Genomic DNA, 22,903 nt, shown 5'->3' with positions numbered 1-22,903 from the left:
ATCACAAGTCCCTTAAAAGTCTCCTAAGACATACATGAAAGGAACTAGCTAATAATTAAAGTCTAAATATAATAACGTGTGATCCTCCTAGCTCCGGTTACAACATGAGCATATGTAATTTCCTTGGTACAAGGAAAAGAATAATTAAGGTCTCGAGGAGGATTATGAATCAAATCGAGGGCCAAAATCAGCTCCTTTGGACAAAACCTTTGAGGACCCTTGCCTTTACGCCATGGCGCATTCTGTCCGCGCCAAGACACATTCATTGCAAGCGATGACGTCTTCATCGCTCCGATCCTTATAAAATCGTGTAAGAAAGTAGCACGGATTTCTTATATGTGGCAGCATCATTCCACCATGCGCTATTCATCAAACCATGCCATTCTACAGGTATAGTGTTCTGTAGTGCATAAAATACATCTACTGGGGTCATTTCTTGTCCAGCCCATACGATTTCTTGGATCATTTCGTTGACCTTAATAACATGGGTTATAATGTCAGAAGCATTATCCCATTTATAAAGACCCAATATTGTAATCTTTTCCCTTAGAGCTTGCTAAGCTTCAGCTCTCCTTGGCCTTTGAGGTGTTCTCGCATTTCGTCTTACCCATTGCATTGTTCCCGCAACGAATGCAGAACACAAATGGATTACGAAAAATCCAATTATTTTGTAACTATTATGAACATATCATATTAAATAAAATAATAGGTAAAACAAGATCCCTTAGTATTGACCAACAAGACCTTTTTTTTTTTCTTTTTTGGTCAATGGTCAACGGGTCAATAGTCAACGGGTCAATAGTCAACGGGTCAACGGTCGCGGGTCAAAGGTCAGACCGGGTCGGGTCAGTAACGGGTTACGGGCCGGATAAAAAAAAATAAATAAAATGGGCCGGCCCAATTTCCTCTCCCTTTTGTTTTTATTAAAAGGCTTGGGTTTATAATCAAATGGGCTGGACTGGGCCTTTTTCGCTTCTGGCCTGTTTATATAAAACAAAAGGATTTTAGTATTGGGCCCGTTATGGCCCAATGCGCCGCAGGCCTCCTCCATGTGCGCGGCCCGGCCTCCCCACGTGCGGCGCGTGGCTCGCCGCGCGCAGCGGCTTTGCTGGCGCGTGCTGGCGCGTGGCCGGCCGTCCGGCCTCCTCCGGCGACCAAATTTTCGCCAAAATTTTCGTATTTTCGAGACGAACACGATGGTATATTCATAACTCAAAAATGACGAACAAAAATGGCATAAAAAGGGACGAAACGCCACGGCCCCACGGGACTCCGCCCCGTCGCGGCGCGTGGCGCGCGTGCGGCGGCGTCCGGCGGACCCTCGGGGCCGGCGACCACTCAAAACGATCGTCTCGATGAGCCCGTTCTATTGTATGTTCAATTTACTATTTTGACGAACAAATTATAATCAAAAGGCTATGAACAATAACTTCGCGATTAGGGTTAAAAATCTTTAAAACGCGCCATATCAACACAAAACGATCAAGAATCAAGTAACACACGCTCTAATACCAATGAAGGATACATAATCCGATCTAATACATACTCAACAAACAGCGGAAACATGCCCAATAGATCACCGGATTCACCGATCGACGAAGATACATCACGAGAACGTACCTTATTGATCACCGATTAGATGCCCTTTGCGATCTCGGAGTTTTTCTCTGTCAAACGACAATTGACGATGGGAGGAGCGTTCTGCGTTTTCTATTTTCTTGAAGTGACAGAATGAAGTAACAGGGGGGAGAACGAAGGAGAGTGCGCCGATTATTGACGTAAAGCCAACCAATGTGATTCTTCACGTTTGAGCAAATAATCGCTCACCGAGGTGTGGTTGCCCGCATGGGCGCACACCGTATCTCTTGTAGACCCCACTTTAATAATTTAATCTAATATATATCTCGAAACACGAGGCGGTTTTTTGATATAAAGAGGAAAATTTTTGGAAATGATTACTGTAGAATTCTATTTTATATTTGCTAAAGTCAAGTTTCGATAAGTGCGGAAGCGGGGACCTAATTGGAGGTCCTACACAAGTACGAGGTTCGGACTCGAAGATTTTGACTCACTTGGTTTCGATAATCGCAAGCCTCTTTTTCGCATCACTTGGTAAATCAATTATGAAAAATGTAAAGATTTAGCTGAACTTCTTATTTGGGCCGTATAAACTATTTTTGTTTTTTTTGGGGGGTTGGGTAACGAGAAGAACAAGAATGCACTACCTTAAGGAAGCCCATACAAGAGACTATGTCCATTGTCCATAGACAGAGGCCGAGGACTTGGTTTGAAGTCAGGCACGGGCCGGACACACCGCATAAAGAAAGTCAAAAGAGAGGTGGCGGTTTCATCTAGGGGTGAGCATGGTTCCAGGGTAGAACCGAGAACCTGGAACCGGAACCCGTAGGATCCGGTATGGTTCCAGGTTCCAAGGTATGCAAGGTAGGTTCCAGGTTCCAAAAATTGAGGAACCTGTTCCAACGGGTAGGTTCCAGGTTCCACTATCTAGAACCCGGAACCCGGAACCCGGAACCTGGACCCTAGATTCCGAAATAAATTTTTATGTTTTTCTTAGTATATGTTTTTGCACAATCATATAATATTCTGTGGCATCCGATGATGAGTGTATAATTTGGAGCCAAACAAATTTTTAGGTTTCAAGTTCCAAAAAATGATAAACGTGTTCCAATGGATTGGTTTCAAGTTCTAAATGTAACCTGTACAGAGTCTAAAATTACTCGCCTCTACTTTCTCTTAGATGTTGTAGCATTCATTGTCATTTTGCTTAATTAAAAATGAAAAAAATAAAAGAAAATAACAGAAATTGATACGTTCTCGGGTACCCTGGAACCGACCTTAGAACCCGTGATAGGGTAGGTTCCAGGTTTCAAGGTATGACGGGTAGGTTCCAGGTTCCAAAAAATGAGGAACCTGTTCCGATGAGTAGGTTCCAGGTTCCAGGTGGAACTTGTAAGGAACCCGGAACCGCTCACCGCTAATTTCATCTGTAAATGCTCCGTCATGTCGCATTGTACAATCCCACCACCTTCGCTCCTCGAAGTAATTTAATCCTGATGTTCGTCGATCAATAATAGTTGAGCACGACATTTTCGGACCGGGATCAAGAAAACCTCGCGAATAAAATCGAAAAAATTACCAAGAAAAAAAAAACCCCGCCAAGGCCGGGCAAGACTCGGCCTCGCAAGCCTAGATTTGAGCAGGCGAGGCCGAGCCTCGCCATGGCCGCTTGAGGCTCGACCTCGCCGGCTCGGATCTAGGCTTGTGAGGCCGAGCCTTTTCCTGCTTCGGCGGGGCTCGATCTCGTCGTCATTATTATTAAATTAATGTCTCGAGTTTGAGCCGTTTATGAAATACATCGAATTTGTTAACTGACAGGAAATAAATCCAAGAATTCTAATTGGATTAGCATTGGACGTCTGTTTGCTGATGTGATTGGGGTCGCTCAACAAAGGAATTAATCCTTTGACTTCTTAAAGCCCACTAAGGTAATAAAAGAAGGGCAGCGGTATAAAGGAATTAATCCTTTGACTTCTTAAAGCCCACAAGAAAAGGCCGGATGCGAAGGAAAGATACAGAGGACGTTCTTGCTTGAGCCGTGCACGGAGCAAACAACAAAATATCAATTTCTCTCCGTGAGTTTTCTTAGCGAGATTTCTGTGAGAAATTGTAAGATTTTACTTGTGGGTTTGCATTGGGCTTAATTTAGGTGCGGAAAGCACTCGAGTGCATGAGGAATTGTAAATCTAATTCTCTAATTATAGTGGATTATATTGCCGGCTCTCCCCGTGGACGTAGGTATCGACATTCGGATCGAGTCATGTAAATATCTGGTATCCTTTATTGTTCTACGTAATCTCTCTAGCGATTTCTTATTGACTTATTTACAAGATATGTTAGCATTTTTTGCGTTATTATCTAAACATCTATCTCGCCTGGCCCAATCTCCATGCCCCGGACTTGCCATTTCGTCAAACTAGCGCATTGTTGCCGCCTCTTGATTGTCCACCACGGCGCGAAGCTCGGCAACACCTTACTAGACCGGTGCGCCGACCCGAAAGCTCATCGATTTCGGGTCGACGATCCGGGCTTGATCGCGAGTTGTCGTTATTCAGAATCAAATAGCATACTTCATCAAACGTCATGCTTCTAGACCCAAAGTAATCACTAATAGAAGTAACGATAGTATTTTAATTATCGAGCAGTGAGGAGAATAGAGTCCAAGCATATACATTATCATCAAAAGTCGTTTTCAATTGGGCTCAAGGTGACTAATGACGACATTGATTTAATTAATGTGTTCAATGACAGTCACGCATTCGCTTATGTTGAAATGAAACTGACATCACATCTAGACATTTTTAATGATAGAGGGGACTTCTCGTACCTATTCGACAGAGTATTCATCAATCCCGCAATGGTATTTAGCAATTAGGGCGCTTCCCTAATTGTTTGAACTGGTCAGAAATTTCACATTCTGCCCCATTTTGTCATACAGCATGTTTTCATAGTTTTTTTTGGTCCAAATAAAATCTCATTTGCCTTGGAAACCCATTAATTTATCTTGCACAGTGAAATCCATCCTCAATGATGAAGACTTCACAACTTAAGCATCTTTGTTTATGGTTTGGAAGATCATGTTATTGTGGTCCCATAATCATAATTTACTGGGAAAATTTCACAAGCATTCTTTATACTTTAGTCCCACTTAGAGATGTTAAATGGATAGGTCAAATCGAATTTAGATCAAATCGAATTTGATTCGACTCATATTGGCCCCTTTAACCCGTTTTGATGTATTTTCATGCAATACATATTTAACGACCCAACTCATACTCGACCCAATTCATATTACTTAAACACTTTTATATGTAATCAAATCATGGAATATTCTTTTCTTATACTTAGTTAAGAAAAATGATATTGGTAAAACACTCTCATGCAATATAAATCTAATTAATTTTTTTTAAAATTATTTTTTACAAGAACTTATCCAAAAACCAAACAGAATACCTTCTCCCGCGCCGTTGGCCCCTCCCCGTGTCCCCACGGTCTCGCCCCGTCCTATCGCTGCCTAAGCTTCCTGTTGCTGTTGCCTTGCGCGAAATGGCCGAACCTCTCGTGTTTTCTCTCTCGATTTATGTCCCGGCTCAACGATCCTAGCCACCCTAGCATCGCACGCAGCCTTAGGCAAGGCCGGGCTAGATGTCGCAACCCCCTGGCGGCCCGCCAAGCCTCAAGCGACGCCGTTGTGCCGGGGCTTGGCGATGTCGGATCTGTTGTCGCGAGCACCGATCGACTAGCGACAAAGAGGGGGAGCGCAGGGAAAGAGATAGTGCGGGGTGGATTCTCGGGGACAGGCCGGGCGTGAGGGATGCTTCGTCACCCGGCGAGGGTGTGGCTGTCGCCTGTCAGGTCCTCAAGATCCACAATTGCTAACAAATTATGTAATCAAAGTGCAAAAATGAAATTCGACAAAAAAAAAAAAAAAGTGCAAAATGAAATAGCATGGAAAGTAAAATATAGTTTCATTTATTTGTGCGAACTCTTCTTGAGTAGCTGTGAACTCAACCATTTAGTGACGTTTAACGACCCCGTGGCTAAGTGTGCCATTGGTTAACCGTCGGTCGCCGGCAGCAGACGGCGGTGGTCAAATTTGTGGAATAAAAATAAAATAAAAAGAAAAAATAAAAAAATATAAATTAATAAAATTTTGCAAGTTAAGTGAATTGTAAATGGTTTGAGTTTGTCTAGCCGTTTTAAATAGGTTCAAAGACAAATCCATTTATAACCCGCGTATAATTAGACTTAAAATTCATATCCATTGATAATCCATTTATCAAAAAAATTTATCGAACATTTATCAAAATTTTACTAACTCGTACTTCATCAATTTTTATTATATACGAGTTAAAATATCGATTTTTAGTCACACTCGACCAAACACCCAAATTTTTCGAAGCCACCTCTTCACCCTCCAGAAGTGGGAGGAGGGTTCTTCTTGTTTTTTAAAGAAATTTGACCCCATTTACATTAGGAATTTCAGATGGAGTCCTCAATTAAGCCTTTTCTAATTTCGAGAAATAGGGGAAATATGTTGGCGCCTATATTGAAAGACGTACAAAATTATGAAACGATCTTTTTCGAATCAATTGAAAGCGTGATTCAATTAGATTATTTGTATATTAAATTAATGGCCCCACAAAATTTTAGATGGATGAGAATAGAAAATCCCGAGTTTTAATCTTTTCAGATCCCTATAAATCTTTCTTATTATATATTTTCATGTTTTTGTCTCAGAGAAAAGTGTCGAATTTACGTAACAATCAAGTGCATTTCGATAGAAATCTTGCTTATTAATCTAATGTGTGTCGAATTGTTGTTTGTACATAAGTCAAAAGAGATGTGAAACCCACATGGTATGAATGACGGGCCTTGACGGGCTTGAGCCGGGTCCATGCTGGCCCACACAGTTGCATTGTCGTGCGGAAGCCCAAATTTGCTGGCCCAGTTGAGAGTCTAGGCCCGCCATATGGTCCGCTTTCTTAATCGTCAACCTTAGAAAGTCAGGCAAATAGGACCATTAACCTGGAAAAGCCAAGATAACCATACACAAATCTAAAGATAGATAAGCGACTTTTATTTAATCTTTACTTATTTTCAATCGTTTCAAGAGAAAGATGGAATCATGATCTCCCCTCCTGGACACAACCCAAGAACTGGCGGTTCGATCGACAAGTGGCATGCGGAGAACATAGTAGGTCGACCGGACAGGCTCCTTGAGCGGGACACCTTCGATCGAATCCCGATCAGACGGGTCGATGTTTCCACTCTAATCGAAAGGCCTGCAAACTAATCGGCACGATGGATGGCCGTCGTCTTACTCGGCCGAAGGACATGATTATAGGTGAAACTAGAGCTTAGGAGAATTTCAAGCTCGCGTGAAGAACATGGGAGGTTGAGAGCAGAGAGAGAAATCAGAAAATCTAGAATGGAGATTGATTTGGACATGGTAGTCAAGGAGTAGCACATGCACCGTGAGGCCTTATCAATACTAGCATTATTGTTTTCTGGTGGAAGTTCGATGGGAAGATGAAGGACCACAACCGTAGTACCGAATCAGCAACAACATTGAAGACCAAAGTAGGTGAAAGGTAATGCAAAGTACAATAGAAGTTGAAAACCTAGGGTAAAGCATAATTCAACGGATCCTTATGCGTAGACATAATCAAGATCCGACGAAGGCGACGTATACCTAATAGAAGATACTGTGTAGCGTGCTCCTCTCGATGTCGTGAAAACACCGGCTCGACGGAATGAAAACCTCGGTTTCGCATAAATACCACGGAGCTCTCCTTACACAAGCGACCAGAAAGCTTCGCACTTGCAGCCGGCATTGGTGCACACCGGCGGCCTTCCACCGTCACAACTATGCAGGGTCCATGACGAAGAGGCGTTTCCATTGTTGTTGCATCAATCGCAGCACCTCGAGTAAAGAGGTCTCTGGCATCAGCACTCGTGGGCCAGCCACCCACAACCATCACGGCACATCGGTGGCCTCCCACATCCACCGCCGCACATTGGCGGCCTCCTGCAGTGGCAGTTGCATGGACAGAACCAACAGCAACCTCGATTGTGACATGGGGGACAAACGTACACCAGCCCCATCACATACATCGGTGGGTAACCTAGTATCGGTGGAGGAGGACACTGGTTTCCGGGTGGTCCGTCCGGCGGAGGAGTTGTTTCTGGAGTTTGAGTGGATACATCCTTTGTACTGGTTCCTTAGTTTGGGTGGATTGATCCTTTGTAACTACTGGCTTGGGCAGTATAATGTCGATGCCTAAAATGATGTCTCTTCCCTTGCAACAAATCTTTTGCCGAACCTGCTTCCTTGCACAGGTTCGCCTGCTCTAAATAGCGAAACGTGAAGGGTTCCTACGTTAATTAGTTCTACTGTCATTTTCGTGTCGAATACGAGGAAGAGCATGCGTTGAGCTCATGACGTCCATAGCATTACATCACTAGGTCACTCGCATTATTGGGCTTTCACTTGGCGGCATCGGTGGATTTATGAGTGTTAGGGTGTGGTTCACACTACCCATTCGATAGAAAAGTACGGGATCCCGCTCCTCGGTGAGTGGGTGGGGTTTCGGAAGAGTCGCCCTTCAGGTCTTAAGAGAGCAATGCCTTCTTTCATGCTAGAGGTTTTTATAGATTGAGCATATATTTTATTAGTAATTTGAACTTTGTCTCATGAATAGCTACTATTTTTATATAACATACTTCGTTTATAAATTGAAAGTTGTAACAAAGAGATGAAATATGCTAATCATAGTAAAATCATCTTCTAAATGTAGCCCCGATTTAAGGATGAACCATGATAAATATTATATCTCGATTTCTCTTTCTCGCATTCACGCTCTGTTTCGCTATGGTTGTGTGCCGAATTTTTACAATAAATAGATGATCATGCACGGGTTTTGCCTTCCATCATCAAAAGAAATTACACCGGCTCATTGTCCGAACTACAAAGGGAACATGATATTACACTGCCTGTTTCCTTCAATTAACCAATATGGCAATTGGCTTTGAGATATCAACCAGCATTACTTCGGCAATTTTCTATATTTGTTTTCCAATCTCCCGAAATTGACTAACATGGCAATTCGCCTTGAGATATCGACCAGGATTTTAATTCAATAAATTGGCGGACGTCACCGATCGATATATTTGGCAATTTGCAGCGACATGCAAAACTTCTTTAGATGGTAACTACAATTATGAACTTTCTTATTGATTGTTGACTATTGCAACAGAGATAAGGATAATCATAAGCCTAAGATCTAAAGCAGAAACGCCATTGGAAACGCGTCCCCAATTGTCTTTAACAGTAGTTGGAGTCTTGAAGAGAGAGAGAGACATGAACAACCGGAACAGGATTTAACGCGGTTCGCTTGACCGAGAAGAGAATCCTAAGAGAAACCCTCGATTCATCGTATCACCTTGGGAGTTTTTTTTTATTATCCTTAAATAAGATGGAATGCATTTCCGGATATAAACATGAATATATATGTGGAAAAGGAAAACACGGTTGTTGTTTCCTTCTTTACTGAGTCGAGCCGGACTTCCAGTTTAATTTGGACTCTGCTGACTAGTTTTCCTTATCTTTTCAATACTTACAACGAGGATGAGCTGTGCCGTGACTTTGTATACCCAATATCTATAGAGTTATATGGTGATTCGTCATCGAATCATAAGAGTCAAAGCCAGCAGTGATGCGGAATTGGGGGAATAATGCTTTGCGAGCAAGGATGAGGGGTCACGTAACGATGTTGGTTTCGCGTTCATGCTTAGTCGTAAATTAAGCTGACATAACTAAATTGATCTCTCTCTACCTCTATGCAACCAACATATATTGGTAAGAGTTCATGTTGTGGTGTTGGGTCGAAATTTCCTTGCTCGCGAAGCCGACGAAACCTACTCCAATGAGATAAATTTGGCATTGAAAGGGGGTTGTACGCCACCTTTACAGAGCAATACTCATTCGTAAGTGCAAAGTTTTATCTTCACTCGAATGCGCACTCTAAATAGTCATGGAATCTAATTCCCCGTCCTAGTAGTCCACATCGACCGAAGGTTGTTGTCACTTAAAATTTGGTTCTAAGGACGAAAAAATGTTCTTTCTAACATGCGACCCGTGCACTTTGTGCGAGCATCTCGATCCCGACCTTTAGCTGGAGTCCGAAATACATCCGACGAATATCATGATCGCGAAGGTAGCCGAAGCCCGGGGTCCACCCGCACCAAAACAAAGGACGCCTTGTTGTAGCAACTACTAAAACAAAATGACCACATCAAGCGACCTTGAAGGATGATGTTAAATGCGGTTAGGAGCAATTTTAGTTAAAGTTTGACCTACAAAACCTAAGCGTTGCAACTAGATGAGTTACTATCACTTAATGAAAGTTGCACTTTCCATCACATGTGAAGAATCCTTTGCTATGAGGATGAGGTGTGCTATGACTTTACATACCAAGGGCGACTTCATCGGGAAGTTATTGAAGATAGCACCGCCTGCTCTAGAATCTTCAATAGCGTGACTCTTCGTACTCTTATGGTTGTCGATAGACTTTTCGATTTTTGATAGTCGTCTATCCGACGCGCGTGTTTAGTGTCATTATTGCTTTGTAGTTTTTTAAGAGTCATTATTTGTCGTATGTCTTGAGAGTTTTTTAGTATTCCGATGTGTAATTATTGCTATGTATCTAGACGTGTCTTTTCATGTACCTAGGGTATGTCAGGAGTCATGTTTCTAAGCCTATATAAAGGCAAGTCTTGTAATCGTTTTAGTAAGGTGAAAGTAACGTGAATATAGTAAATTATAGAGTCCATCCATCTCCTCCCTTGAAAACTTCTCTTGTGTGAAGAAAATCTTTTACCTTCGATTGTCTTCGATCATCTTGAGGATCGAGACGTGCTTCGCGACTTTGAGTTTCAACATTCGGTATCAGAGCACGGTTATCGGGGACCGTGAATCAAGTCTTCTGGAGCGTGGTTCGTGAAGACGGTGGCCAGCGACCATTATTCGTGTGCAAGCGGTCGAGGACCGGAGTACGTCAAAGTTCTGCCAAAGTACGGTCAAGGATCGTGATCAATTGATCGGGACCAAGCCAGGCATTTTTCTCCAATCGGATGGCAGATGTACCAAGTTCGACGAATGGTATTGAGAAGCTCAACAATTCCAATTATAATAATTGGAGTATCCGCATGCAGCTTTATTTGTAGGGTCAAGATTTGTGGGATATTGTTGGCGGCAAGAACACCATGGCACCTACAAACGATAGTGAGCCGAGGAGATGGAACATCAAAGCGGGTAAGGCTCTTTATGCTCTTGCTGTGACTGTTGAAGATGACTTGTTGCAGCATATAAAGAGTGCGCAGACTCCCAAGGAGGCATGGAATAACTTGGCAGTGTTGTTCGCGAGGTCGAATGATGCCAAGTTGCAAATGTTGGAGAACGAGCTGTTGTCGATGTCACAACAAAATATGACGGTGAGTCAGTATTTCTCCAAAGTTAAGTCTATTTGTGACGAAATTTTGAAACTAGATCCGAATAATGCCATCTCCCAAACGAGAATGAGAAGGATTATTATTCACGGGTTAAAGCCGGAGTATAATGGTATTGTTACGGCTACTCGTGGATGGGCAACTCAACCGACGTTGACCGAACTGGAAAATATTTTGGCCAACCAAGAAACTTTAGATAATCAAATGTCTAAGCTTTCGATTAAGGGAGACGAGAAAGCCCTTTTCAATGATAAAAGAGGGTTCAATGGCCAAAGGAGAATCGGTGTTGACAATAGAGATGACAAGTCGAAAAAAAGTCATGTCAAAAGGTAAAAGCAACCAGCTCGTGGAGAATGGAAAAAGCGTCCAGGAGAGATGAACTTTCGATCAGGGGGAGCTTGGCGGAATTGCTACGGCAATGACAAAAGACGATGTTACGCCCGTGGCAAAGAAGGGCATTTCGCCAAAGATTGTCGAGCAAAGAGAGTTGAAGGAAATGTCGCACCATCATCAAAGAGGAGTAATTTCGACGACAATGTGGAATGGGATTTTCATGCGTCTGTTGCAACGGAGGTGCAAGATGAGTTCGTTGCCTCGTCCATTGCCGAGTTGAACCATTCGATGGCTTTAATCACTATAAGTGATAAGTCGTTTAATTATGATGTTGACTGGATTGTTGATTCAAGGTGTTCGAATCATATGACCGGAGATCAAAGCAAGCTGTTGAATATACTTGATTATACGAGTGGACGTGTAGTTATTACTGCAGACGGCTCGAGGTTGCCAATTTCTCATATTGGTGAGACGGTGATAACTCCTCGATTCAATTCACAAAGGGTTGAATTGAAAAATGTGTATCACGTGCCGGGGATGAAGAAAAATTTATTGTCTGTGTCCCAGCTCACGGACTCGGGTAATTATGTTATATTCGGTCCATGAGATGTTAAGGTGTACCGAAGTGTGAAGCCCACTAGTCGACCAATCATGGAGGGACGTCGACCGGAGTCCGTTTACGTGATGTCCGCTCAAACGGCATACGTAAACAAAACCTGGAGGAATGATACACCTGATTTGTGGAATGCAAGGCTTGGGCATGTACGTTATCACAAGTTGAAAGTGATAATGCAGAAGAATATGCTGAAAGGCCTCCCCGAGTTAGAAGTTCAAGAAGATGTGGTTTGTGCCGGATGCCGGTATGGAAAGGCACATCAACTTCCTTACTAAGAATCATCATTCAAAGCTCGTACGCCTCTCGAGCTCATTCACTCGGATGTGTTTGGTCCAAGAAAGTAATCGTCTATTGGTGGATCAAAGTACATGATCACATTTATCGATGACTTCTCCAGGTATGTTTGGGTTGATTTTATGAAAGATAAATTTGAGGCATTTATCAAATTTAAGGAGTTTAAGGAGAAGGTAGAAAGTGAAGTGGGCAAGAAGATTCTTTGCCTTCGTGCTGATAGCGGAGGAGAATATACTTCTAATGAATTCACGAAGTATTTGCGAAAATACAAGATACGTCGACAGTTTACTTGTTCGTATACGCCACAGCAAAATGGAGTTGCCGAAAGGAAGAATCGGCATCTAGCAGAGATATGCAGGAGCATGCTACATGCGAAGAATGTTCCACCTAAATTTTGGGCTGAGTGTATGAAGACATCGGCGCATGTGATTAACGGACTACCTCAAGCAAGGCTTGGCTTCATTTCACCATACGAAAGATTATGGAATTGCAAGCCTGTGGTAAGTCATTTAAGAGTTTTTGGATGTGTATGCTATGCATTTGTGCCGAACACCTTCACAAAGAAATTCGATAAGAAGGCGGTTCGATGTATTTTCGTGGGCTATGATGATCAACGTAAAGGGTGGAAGTGCTGTGATCCTACAACAGGGAGGTGCTATATTTTGAGGAATGTGGTGTTCGACGAATTGTCGTCATGATGGTCATCTCAAGCTGTCGAATTGCCGGATTCACAGCATATCGAAGAAGAAGAGTTTCCGGAAAGGCTGAAAGAATTCGATGAGGATCAGCCTATCAAAAAAGATGTCGAAAAGGATGTTGAAGCACGGTTACAAGGTTCAACAAGTTCATCCGGTGAGCATCGAATAATAACAGAAGAATTTCGACCAAGTCGGGTAGAGGAACTCGAAGAAAAGGAGCCTTGACTTCGGAGATCACGGAGGCAGAGGAGGCCAAACCCCAAGTATGCCAATGCAGCTATTGATCAAGATGTTGGCGTAATGGAGCCGTCAACATATGAGGAAGCATCAAAGGATGCAGAGTGGAGGAAGGCCATGGAGGAAGAGATCCTCGCACTAAAGAAGAATGAGACGTGGGACTTGATGCCGAAACCCGAAGAGGTACATCCTATATCTTGCAAATGGGTTTATAAATTGAAAACTCGACCGGATGGGTCGATAGAGAGGTATAAAGCATGTATAGTCGCTCGAGGTTTGTCACAAAAGTATGGCATTGATTATGAAGAAACCTTTAGGCCGGTTGCCAAAGTTACTACTGTTCGAGTTCTATAGCACTTGCAACAAGCAAGTCGTGGAATCCGTGGCAAATGGATGTGAAGAATGCCTTTTTGCATGGAGAGCTTGATCGAGAAATATACATGGAGCAGCCGGATGGTTTCAAGAGTAAAAATCATTCAGAATATGTCCGTAAGCTAAAGAAAGCATTGTATGGCTTGAAGTAAGCCCCGAGAGCATGATATGGGAAGATCGTGGAATTCTTATTGAAAAGCGGTTATTCTGTAGTCCCAGCAGAGTCGAGCTTGTTCGTGAAGGCAAAAGATGGAAAGATAGCAGTTGTGCTAGTTTATGTGGATGATCTCATCATTACTGGAGATGATGAAGATGAGATATGTCGAATTAGAGCCAACCTCTCTGTCCATTTTCAGATGAAGGAGTTTGGAGAGCTAAAACACTTTTTGGGACTCGAGATTGATCGGACAAAGGAAGGGTTATTCCTATGTCAATAGAAGTATGCACAAGATCTCTTGGAGAAGTTCAGGATGCTTGATCGCAAGCCCATATCTACTCCGTTAGATGGGAATGCAAAGCTATGTGCTAATGAAGGTCGAGAGTTAGAAGATTCGACCATGTACAGGCAACCGGTAGGTAGTCTAATTTACTTTACCATAACTCGACCTGATATCGCTTTTGCGGTGGGAGTAGTAAGTCGATTTATGGAGAAGCCACAGTAGCCTCACTTGGATGCAGCCAAGAGTATCCCGAGGTATGTAAAGAAGACATTTGATTTTGGCCTTTTGTACAAGAAAGTCTCATCGGGTGAGTTGGTCGGTTATTGCGATGCCGACTTTGCTGGAGATCAATACACAAGGCACTTGACTACTGGATACTCGTTTAATCTTGGATCGGCAATAGTATCCTGGTGCAGAAAAAGACAGCCGATCGTGTCTCTATCGACGACGTAAGCTGAATATAGAGCAAGAGCAATGGCAGCTCGGGAGAGTACGTGGCTAGTACAGATATTGGATGATCTCCATCAATCGATAGATTATTCGACAACATGTTTTGGCAGAAAATCCAGTTTTTCATGCTAGAACAAAGCATGTGGAAGTACACTATCATTTTCTACGAGAGAAGGTCTTGCAAGGTGAGATCAAAATGGAATACACCAAAATAGGTGATCAAATTGCTGATATCTACACCAAAGGTCTTGGAGCAGCAAAGTTCGATGAGTTTAGAACTCAGCTTGGTATGGTCTCGAGATCCGTCCTAAGAGAGAGTAGTCGGTGAGGGGGAGTATTGAAGATATCACCGCCTACTCTAGAATCTTTAATAGTGTGACCCTTCGTATTCTTATGGTTGTTGATAGACTTTTCGATTTTCGATAGTTGTTTATTCAACGCGCGTGTTTAGTGTCATTATTGCTTTGTAGTTTTTTAAGAGTCATTATTTATCGTGTGTCTCGAGAGTCTTTTAGTATTCCGATGTGTAATTATTGCTATGTATCTAGACGTGTCTTTTCATGTACCTAGGGTATGTCGAGAGTCATGTTTCTAAGCCTATATAAAGGCAAGTCTTGTAATCGTTTTAGTAAGGTGAAAGTAAGGTGAATATAGTAAATTATAGAGTTCATCCATCTCCTCCCTTGAAAACTTCTCTTGTGTGAAGAGAATCTTTCACCTTCGATAGTCTTCGATCATCTTGAGGATCGCGACGTGCTTCGCGACTACGAGTTTCAACAGAAGTTACCTTCTTTAAGAAGAAAGTCACAAAAAGCATCTTCAAACTTTACTTCCCACTGTAAATATTCACTTGAGAGGCTTGCTCGGTCCCATGCACCCCACCACCATGTCTCCCCTCTCCACCGGACACACCGCCGTTGTTCCTTCGGAGGCCATCCCCAACCTCATATCCGTGGCAGGCGATGGTCACTACGCCGGCTCAAGGTCAGGTCGAGATCGTGGCCACCATGGTTGAGCTTTATGAAAGCGCTTGTCGGCGTCAACATCGACCAGTGATGTCGGCCCCGAGGTGGGTCCCAATAGTTGGTGGCAATAATTACCAAAAAAAAAAATCCTAAACCCATTTTATAAATGACAATTCAATCCTAAACCTTTTAATTTGCACAATTTAGTCCTAAATCTTTTTACGATTTGTTAATATAACCGTTCCGATCAATTTTAATCAAAAATTACTGATGTGGATGTCGATCGTTCTACATGGCACGGTCACACTAACGTGCATAATATTTGCAATTTTTTATTTTATTTTTCTAGGCTTTATTGCAATTTTCTCATTTTCCCTTTCCTTTTTTCTTGTTTTCTTCATTATGTCCCTACACCGGTCAACGAGCTCAGTGGTGATCACATAGGACGATCTTTCATCCATGCCAATTATTTCTAGCCTAAAGTGATCGGAATGGCTAACTGGGCAAATGGCTAAAATGTTAAGGACTATATAAACCAAATTGAAATGTCTAGAACTGAATTGACATCCCTAAAATAAGTTTAGGACTTTTTTTAGGTAATTTTCTCATCGTTGATGTGTTGTGCTGTTATTTGTGAGGAACAAGCAGAGAGCAGATGTAGAATATATGGCTATAACGGGGTACCAATAACCTCAGGCAATATGATAAAGTCACGATCATCTTTCTTTCATTTCACTTTGAGAAGGTCATTCAGTAGTGAATGAATCATCATGGAGGCGAGCAAGAGGCACGAATATGTGCTCAACGGGAGGATGAGAGGAGACACGAAAAGGACTAAGGTTTTTATTGAAATGATGAAATCAACAAGCAATTGACTGACGTTTCTTTCACCAAGTTACTAGATTGGCGATTGACACGAGAAATTTCAAAACTGCGATCACATGACGGTGCACGCGTTCGCATTTTCTTCACTGAAGTAATCACATCGGCACACGTAGTAGCCTCTATTCCCACAATAACATGGTCCCCCGCCATACCGTCCATAAAATGGCGGACAACAACACACCGGCACCATCGGATACACCGGCACCATCAGAAATGCTGGCACTGGAGGGGGCGGGGGCGGCTGCGGCTCGGGCGTCACCGGCTTCTCGGGTAGGATCTCGACGCTCTGCACTGTCTTGCCGCCCTTGCAGATGATGTTCTGCCGGATCTTCTCTGGGCTGCAGCACACAACGGTGATCAACACCTCGTTCTTCTTCTCATCGTATGTCTGGTCTCGGATTTCTCTCATTCACAAGTTAATTCATAAGCAAACTTAGTCGAATTAAACCAACACCAATGCAATAGTAATTACAAATCAAGAAATGACAACAATTTGAAATGAGAGAGAGAGAGAGAGAGACTCACGGGGAAATTCACAGAGAATTTTCTTGATCTTCTTGTAGCAGCGACAGCAATGCAGATCCACCTTTATCAACATTCTGGTCACCTGCAACAAACAAGAACAACGCAAAAATCAATAAAGCCAATGTGTATCAAATGAATGCGGAGAAGAAAAACGGAGGCAGCGGGTAGCGAGAGAGATGAGTTAGAGGAAAGAGGAGGAGGATCCACCTTCTTCACCATGGCTGTGGGAGAGACAAGGTCTGGAGAGCTCCAAGAAAATGAGTGAATGGGGAGAGCGGTGAAGAAAGGAACGAGAGATGATGGGGTGGATGAGAACAGGCTGGTTTGAGAAATAGAAAGCTTCCTCCCTATTCAATACCTTCATCTGCTTCCCTAAGTAATTTGAGAAAAGTTTCTGTATTTGACCTAGAGTCGCATGATGAGCAGGAGTCAACCAAAGAAGGGTAGGGCCACCCCGTAGTTTGGTGGAGACAAAGGAACATGGAACTTGCCCGTACGTATGGTAGTTCCATTGTCACTGTCACGTTGAATACTAGCAGAAGCAAGGCGTGGAACTCGTGACGTCCACGGGGATTACATCACCTCTGCGGCAATAATGGGGTTATGAGCAGAGATCGGTCAAGTGTTTTCACCTTTCCATCGTCGAAAGAATAAGGAGGGTAATGACACAAATTATCTCTAAACTTTGACATAATATGTAATATGATCTATGAGCTTTCAATTTCTTCAATGTGGTCCTTGAGTTTTAGCCCAAAGGCAATGTGGTCTCTAAATTTTTAATTTATTCAATATAGTCCTCGGACTTTTTGTACATGTTCAACGTAGTCCCCGAGTTATGTGAAATAGTCAATGTTTTCCTTCCATTAATTCATATTCGGGGCCGACAGTGAATATTTTCATATAATTTAGGGACCACGAAAAGCATGCACCAGAAGTCTAGAGACTACATCAAACAAATTAAAAAGTCCAAAGGCCACATAACACATTAGGCTAAAGTTATAGGGCCACATTGAATAAAAAGTGCAAGGACCACATATCAGTTTAGGGACCACATTACACATTAAACCAAAGTTCAAGAACCGCTCGCATCATTTTCTTAAAGCTGAAGAACAGGAACAGCACTTAGGTGATGGCTAGAGCAGTCCGCGTTGAGGTTTTTGTTCCTTAAAGCTGTCGTTTTGCTCATGTGATCTCGGTGCTCTGATTGTTCTTCTTGCATTGAATTTGGTTTCAACAATTCACTGCACATGTAGTTGGATTCCGAGGGAATTCAATAGGTGACTATGTCTGGGTGAACTGTATCGTTTTATGCGCAGTAATGCTTAGCTCAGTACATGGAGCTAAAATTGTATTGAATGATCGTCGACCATGTCGAGTGATCGAGTGCGATAACAAATAAAACAATGAAATAAATGAGACACCAGATTTATGTGGCTCGATCAATGCAATCTGCCTATTCTAGGAGTGAAGCACAAGATTCCACTAAAGATCGAATGATGCGTCGGAGAATACTAATTTTGAACTTTGGAAAGAAAAAAAAATTCTTATTTAGTTGTCTCCAACATTGGTTAAGTAATCGTCCGTGTTCTCTAAGCCCGTGGCATGATTTAATCACAGTACTACAAACTCCAAAAAAAAAAAAAAATCACGTTAGACCTTCCTTATATGATAAATCAATCACCGCAAAGAGTATATCATGAAATTAAAGAATTGTGGAAAGAAACAAAGAATGATTCTCCATGGACAATAAAACCAAATTATACGTACGCAAATTGGTTGGCAATGTGCATTAGATTTGTAAAATGACTGGGGACCCCGAATGTAGTAATGGAATGCCTATGTGTAAAAAGCAAGAAGCCATTGATTAGAAACAACAAGAAGCTTTGTTTATCAAGTCACTGTCCAGATAGTTAGGAAGTTGCCATTCACAGCGCAAGGTAAGATAGATTAATTCCGTGGACAAATTAAAAATCTAGACCTATGTCTCCCTCTTCGATAGGTGTGGACCACGGATTATTGCTAATTAGGTTATATTCAGCTTATAAATTAGGTTAGAACGAAGTTGAGAGCTTGAGAGAACCATGGATTTGATTAGGCAATTGTTTCTCCTTCTAATTTAGGATATTAAGCTTATAGTATGTCACCTATAGATGTAATTTGTGGTCGGCCTTTCAACTTGCAATTGTGTCGATGCTGATTATATCTAACTGCCGTGAAAGTATCGGGAAAGTTCGTGCATGTGGGAAAGTTCCCTCTAATTAAATATTAGTAGTGCTGAGCACGCGTTAAACGGGGAAAATAAAAATGAGAATTACCCAAAAAAAAGGGGTCGTTACTTTTAAAGTTGCGTAAAATGAGTGAGGATACTTGTTTTTTGAGTGGAGCAAGTGAAGCTTAGTGGGTGGATGAAAGTTGATGTTAATTTTCTTAAGAGTAATTTTGTAATGAATAAAAAGTTACTCGAATTGCTGTTTTGTTTTAAACATATAGCATTCTATTCGTTGTTGGGAAACATAACAAAAATATAATTTTGGCACTGTAGGCATCCACATCGGTGATTTCCGGCCAAAATTGATCGAATGATTAAATGGTACCAATGCAAAAAGATTTAGGACTAAGTTTGTCCAATGGAAAGGTTTATTACTAAATTGGTACCAACACAATAGGTTTATGACTTTTTTTATACTTTTCTCATTCTTTGTTTGCCCTAGGTAATATGCCTTAGTAGCCAAAATTTGTGGGCTCATGTCAGCACGAAAAAGTATATTATGTGACTGATATTAGACATATCAATGTGTTTATCTCTAAATCAATAAGCATGCACGTTTTAGGGCTGGTACATCGTTATTCTATTTTCTATAAATGGAGATGCTCGAATTTTTTGCTTATATATTGATTAGCCATTGATACCACATAAGTATCACGATATAAGTAGGTACATATTGGAGGTTTTATAATTTGAACCCATATTTTTTCATGGTAGTTTGAGCTTGGACTCATAAATAATCATTACTATATATACTTTTTTTCACATGTAATTGAGTGATGTAACGAGAGATGCATGTGTTAATTATAGTGAAATCCTCTTCTAGATGTAGGCTTAGTTTAAGAGTGAACCAAACTAAAACCTCGTGTCTTGATTTCTCTTTCTTGATTTCATGTTTTACTTTGTTGCGATTGTGCGCCGAATCCAAACAGTACATATCTAAAGCCTTTTAATAGAGATTAGATTTGAAAACGAAAACAAGAGAGAAGTTCATAAGATTTAATTTATTAGTCATGCAACAAGCTTTTTTAATCTTACAGGTAAATTTAAATAATTAATTAGGAATAATGGTCTCAAGTTTAATTTGGTCATTCAAAAGACTGAAACAAAATTACTCTTGAAGAACATTAAACGATAAGCAAATCCAGATGCAATTTTAGAAAAAACACTAAATTTTCGAAGGGAAAAAACTAAGAAGTCTTCTTTACAATAATAAATAAATAAATTGTTATAGGTGTATTCACTTGAACTTTGACTTTAAAATTTGGTATTTCCATACTCAAAAATGGAAAACAACCCTAAATAATACATAGGCAAATATCACCAACGCTAATAACAAGAAGAAACTAAGTACATGGGAAAATATCAGTGCAAGGCTCTTTTGCTTATGAGAATTGAGCGCAGCTTCCGCAAGAGCTCCTACGGCTTGTCACTCAAAAGCTAGCCACGGAAGACTTGATAGCCTTCCATGGAGTCCGGACTACATGGCGGTCCGCTGCCGCCGGGAGGCGAGCACGACGTGAGGAACAAGGCCGCTTTGGCTCATGACTCCTGGGGGCGACATACCCCAACGTGGGGAAAAGTACACTAGAAGTGCTATAACTTGTGTACGGCGTTCACTTAAGTGCCATAACTTTCAAAATGTTCACTTAAGTGCCATAACTTTTAAAAATCGTTCACTTGAGTGCTACATCGGAGCAAAATCGTTCACTTGAGTGCTACAGTAACTTTTCCGGCGTGTCACGTCATCTTTCCGGCATCTACAAGAACTTTTCCTGCGTCTACAGTAACTTTTCCGGTTGCTACGTCAACATGGCACTCCAATGAACGATTTTTAAAATTTATGGCACTTAAGTGAATGTTTTGAAAGTTATGGCACTCAAGTGAACGCCGTACAAAAGTTATGGCACTTCTAGTGTACTTTTCCCCCCCAACGTGAGTTCCGAGCCGGAGTCCGAGGTGATTTACACTCGATGCCCACCCTCCGGCATCAAACTCCCCATGTTGTAGTGGTCCCACGAATTGTAGTAAATCATTAGGAAATCATCCATATTACTCTTAAAGCATACTTCTCATTACTCTTAAAACATACTTCTCGCCATTAGCGAGATGAGCGTTTATATGTCGAGTGCAGCCTGTTTCTTTAATCTTTTTAATATAATTTATCTACTATGTGAGACATCATTAAAAAAAGTTCGAGGTATCACTTATTTGAATTGATAAAGAATGAATCTGATAAAGCTAGTTGAAAACCTATTTTTTATGAAAAGTGTTCATTCTTTTTCACGTTATAAGGTTAGAAGCATACATATGACTTGAAAGATGTGGGATTAAATAGAGGAAATTGTCTTGTTAAATCTATTGTACGTCTGTCAATTCAATCATAAACTCCTCAAATACAGTTCCAAAATTTTTAATGATTTTCCAAAGTAGTCCATTTGGTATTTTAGCCGGAAATCGCTGATGTGGTGGTCTATCGGCTATCCAACCAACGGTCACATGGACAATTTTTGTAAAATTTTAAAAAATATGTGAATCTTTGCCCTTATTCATTTCCGTTGCTTTTTTCCCTTTTTTCTTGTTTTTCCTATTCATCTTCCTCCCTATCGCCGAGGCCCAAGGAACTAGTGGAGGGAAATCAAATATAAATAAAAAGATGAAGTTAAGAAAAGAAAAAAGAAAGAAAAAATGTAGAAAATGCAAGAAATTTCTAAAAATGGGAAAAATACCAAAAATTCATATATCTATTGTATTGATACTAATTCAGTTATAACCCTTTCAATTGGACTAATTTAATCCTAAACTTTTTTGTACTTGTACCATTTTAGTCCACCCGTTCAATTTTAGCCGAAAATCGTTAACGTGGATGCCAACCATTCGACGTGGTGCGACCGGTAAGGCTAAGGTGGCCCCGGGAGAGGCCATCGCGGCGTCAAAGGCCCTCACCTAGGGAATTTGCGGCCGCGAACGAGACGGTCCTCACTATCGACCGTAGAGGGCCAGCCAACTCTCACCAGCAACCTTCGAGGTTTGGCTGGTCTTGCCTAGTGGCTAGCTAGGGTTGTCGACGATCCTCGTCGGCCACTATGAAAGAAAACATGAAAAAAAAATAACATTATTATTCATTGTTAATGTTAATAAACTCAATAAACGAAAATTGTTTTTAATCATTTTTGGTACTTCTTTTCCCCATAGAGATATTGAATGGTATTTAAAAATATTTTTTAAGAAAATAATGTTTCTTTTAGAAAAAATATCCACTCTAGCGCAAGCCACGCCATGTAACACGGCCGGCGTCCACATTAGCGAATTTCGGCCAAAATTGGTTGGATGGACTAAATTGGTCTAATTGAAAAGTTTATGACTAAATTGGTACCAATGCAACATATGCATGACTTTTTTGGTACTTTTCACTTGTAAAAATAGTCCATGTCAAAGCCGGTCATGCCACGTAGGATGATTGGCTATGACTAGACCGCTACATCAGCAATTTCTGGCTAAAATTAGCAAGAATGACTACATTGGCATATTGTCAAAAGGTTTAAAATTAAATTGGTCTAATTGAAAAGTTTAGGACTTTTCTAGTAATTATCCTCAATCTTGCGTTACCATCTTGTTTCTAGCATCATAATTGTTATTATTAAAAATATGTAGCATTTTCCAGATTCATGTCTTCTTCCAATTTCCATAAAAATCGACAACCATAGCAATTGATTTGGAGATATCAACCATAA

At 41.3% G+C, this 22,903-nt stretch overlaps 1 protein-coding gene and 1 pseudogene across 1 annotated transcript in view; both read right to left on the bottom strand.

Annotated features, from left to right (window-relative positions):
* Nucleotides 1-7,135: 7,135 nt before the first annotated feature.
* The window catches only part of LOC115730771, a 44,223-nt pseudogene continuing 28,455 nt past the window's right edge, over nucleotides 7,136-22,903 (bottom strand).
* Nucleotides 16,395-22,903, bottom strand: part of LOC115734079 (protein PYRICULARIA ORYZAE RESISTANCE 21-like) — a 47,117-nt gene continuing 40,608 nt past the window's right edge. The window contains exon 4 of the mRNA XM_048276330.1: nucleotides 16,395-16,424. The gene's annotated coding sequence lies outside the window, so the exon portion shown is untranslated. The remainder of the gene's footprint in view (nucleotides 16,425-22,903) is intronic.

Source organism: Rhodamnia argentea, chromosome 3, assembly GCF_020921035.1.
Source record: "Rhodamnia argentea isolate NSW1041297 chromosome 3, ASM2092103v1, whole genome shotgun sequence".
NCBI lineage: Eukaryota > Viridiplantae > Streptophyta > Magnoliopsida > Myrtales > Myrtaceae > Rhodamnia > Rhodamnia argentea.
This window is presented reverse-complemented; position numbering and strand designations above follow the sequence as displayed.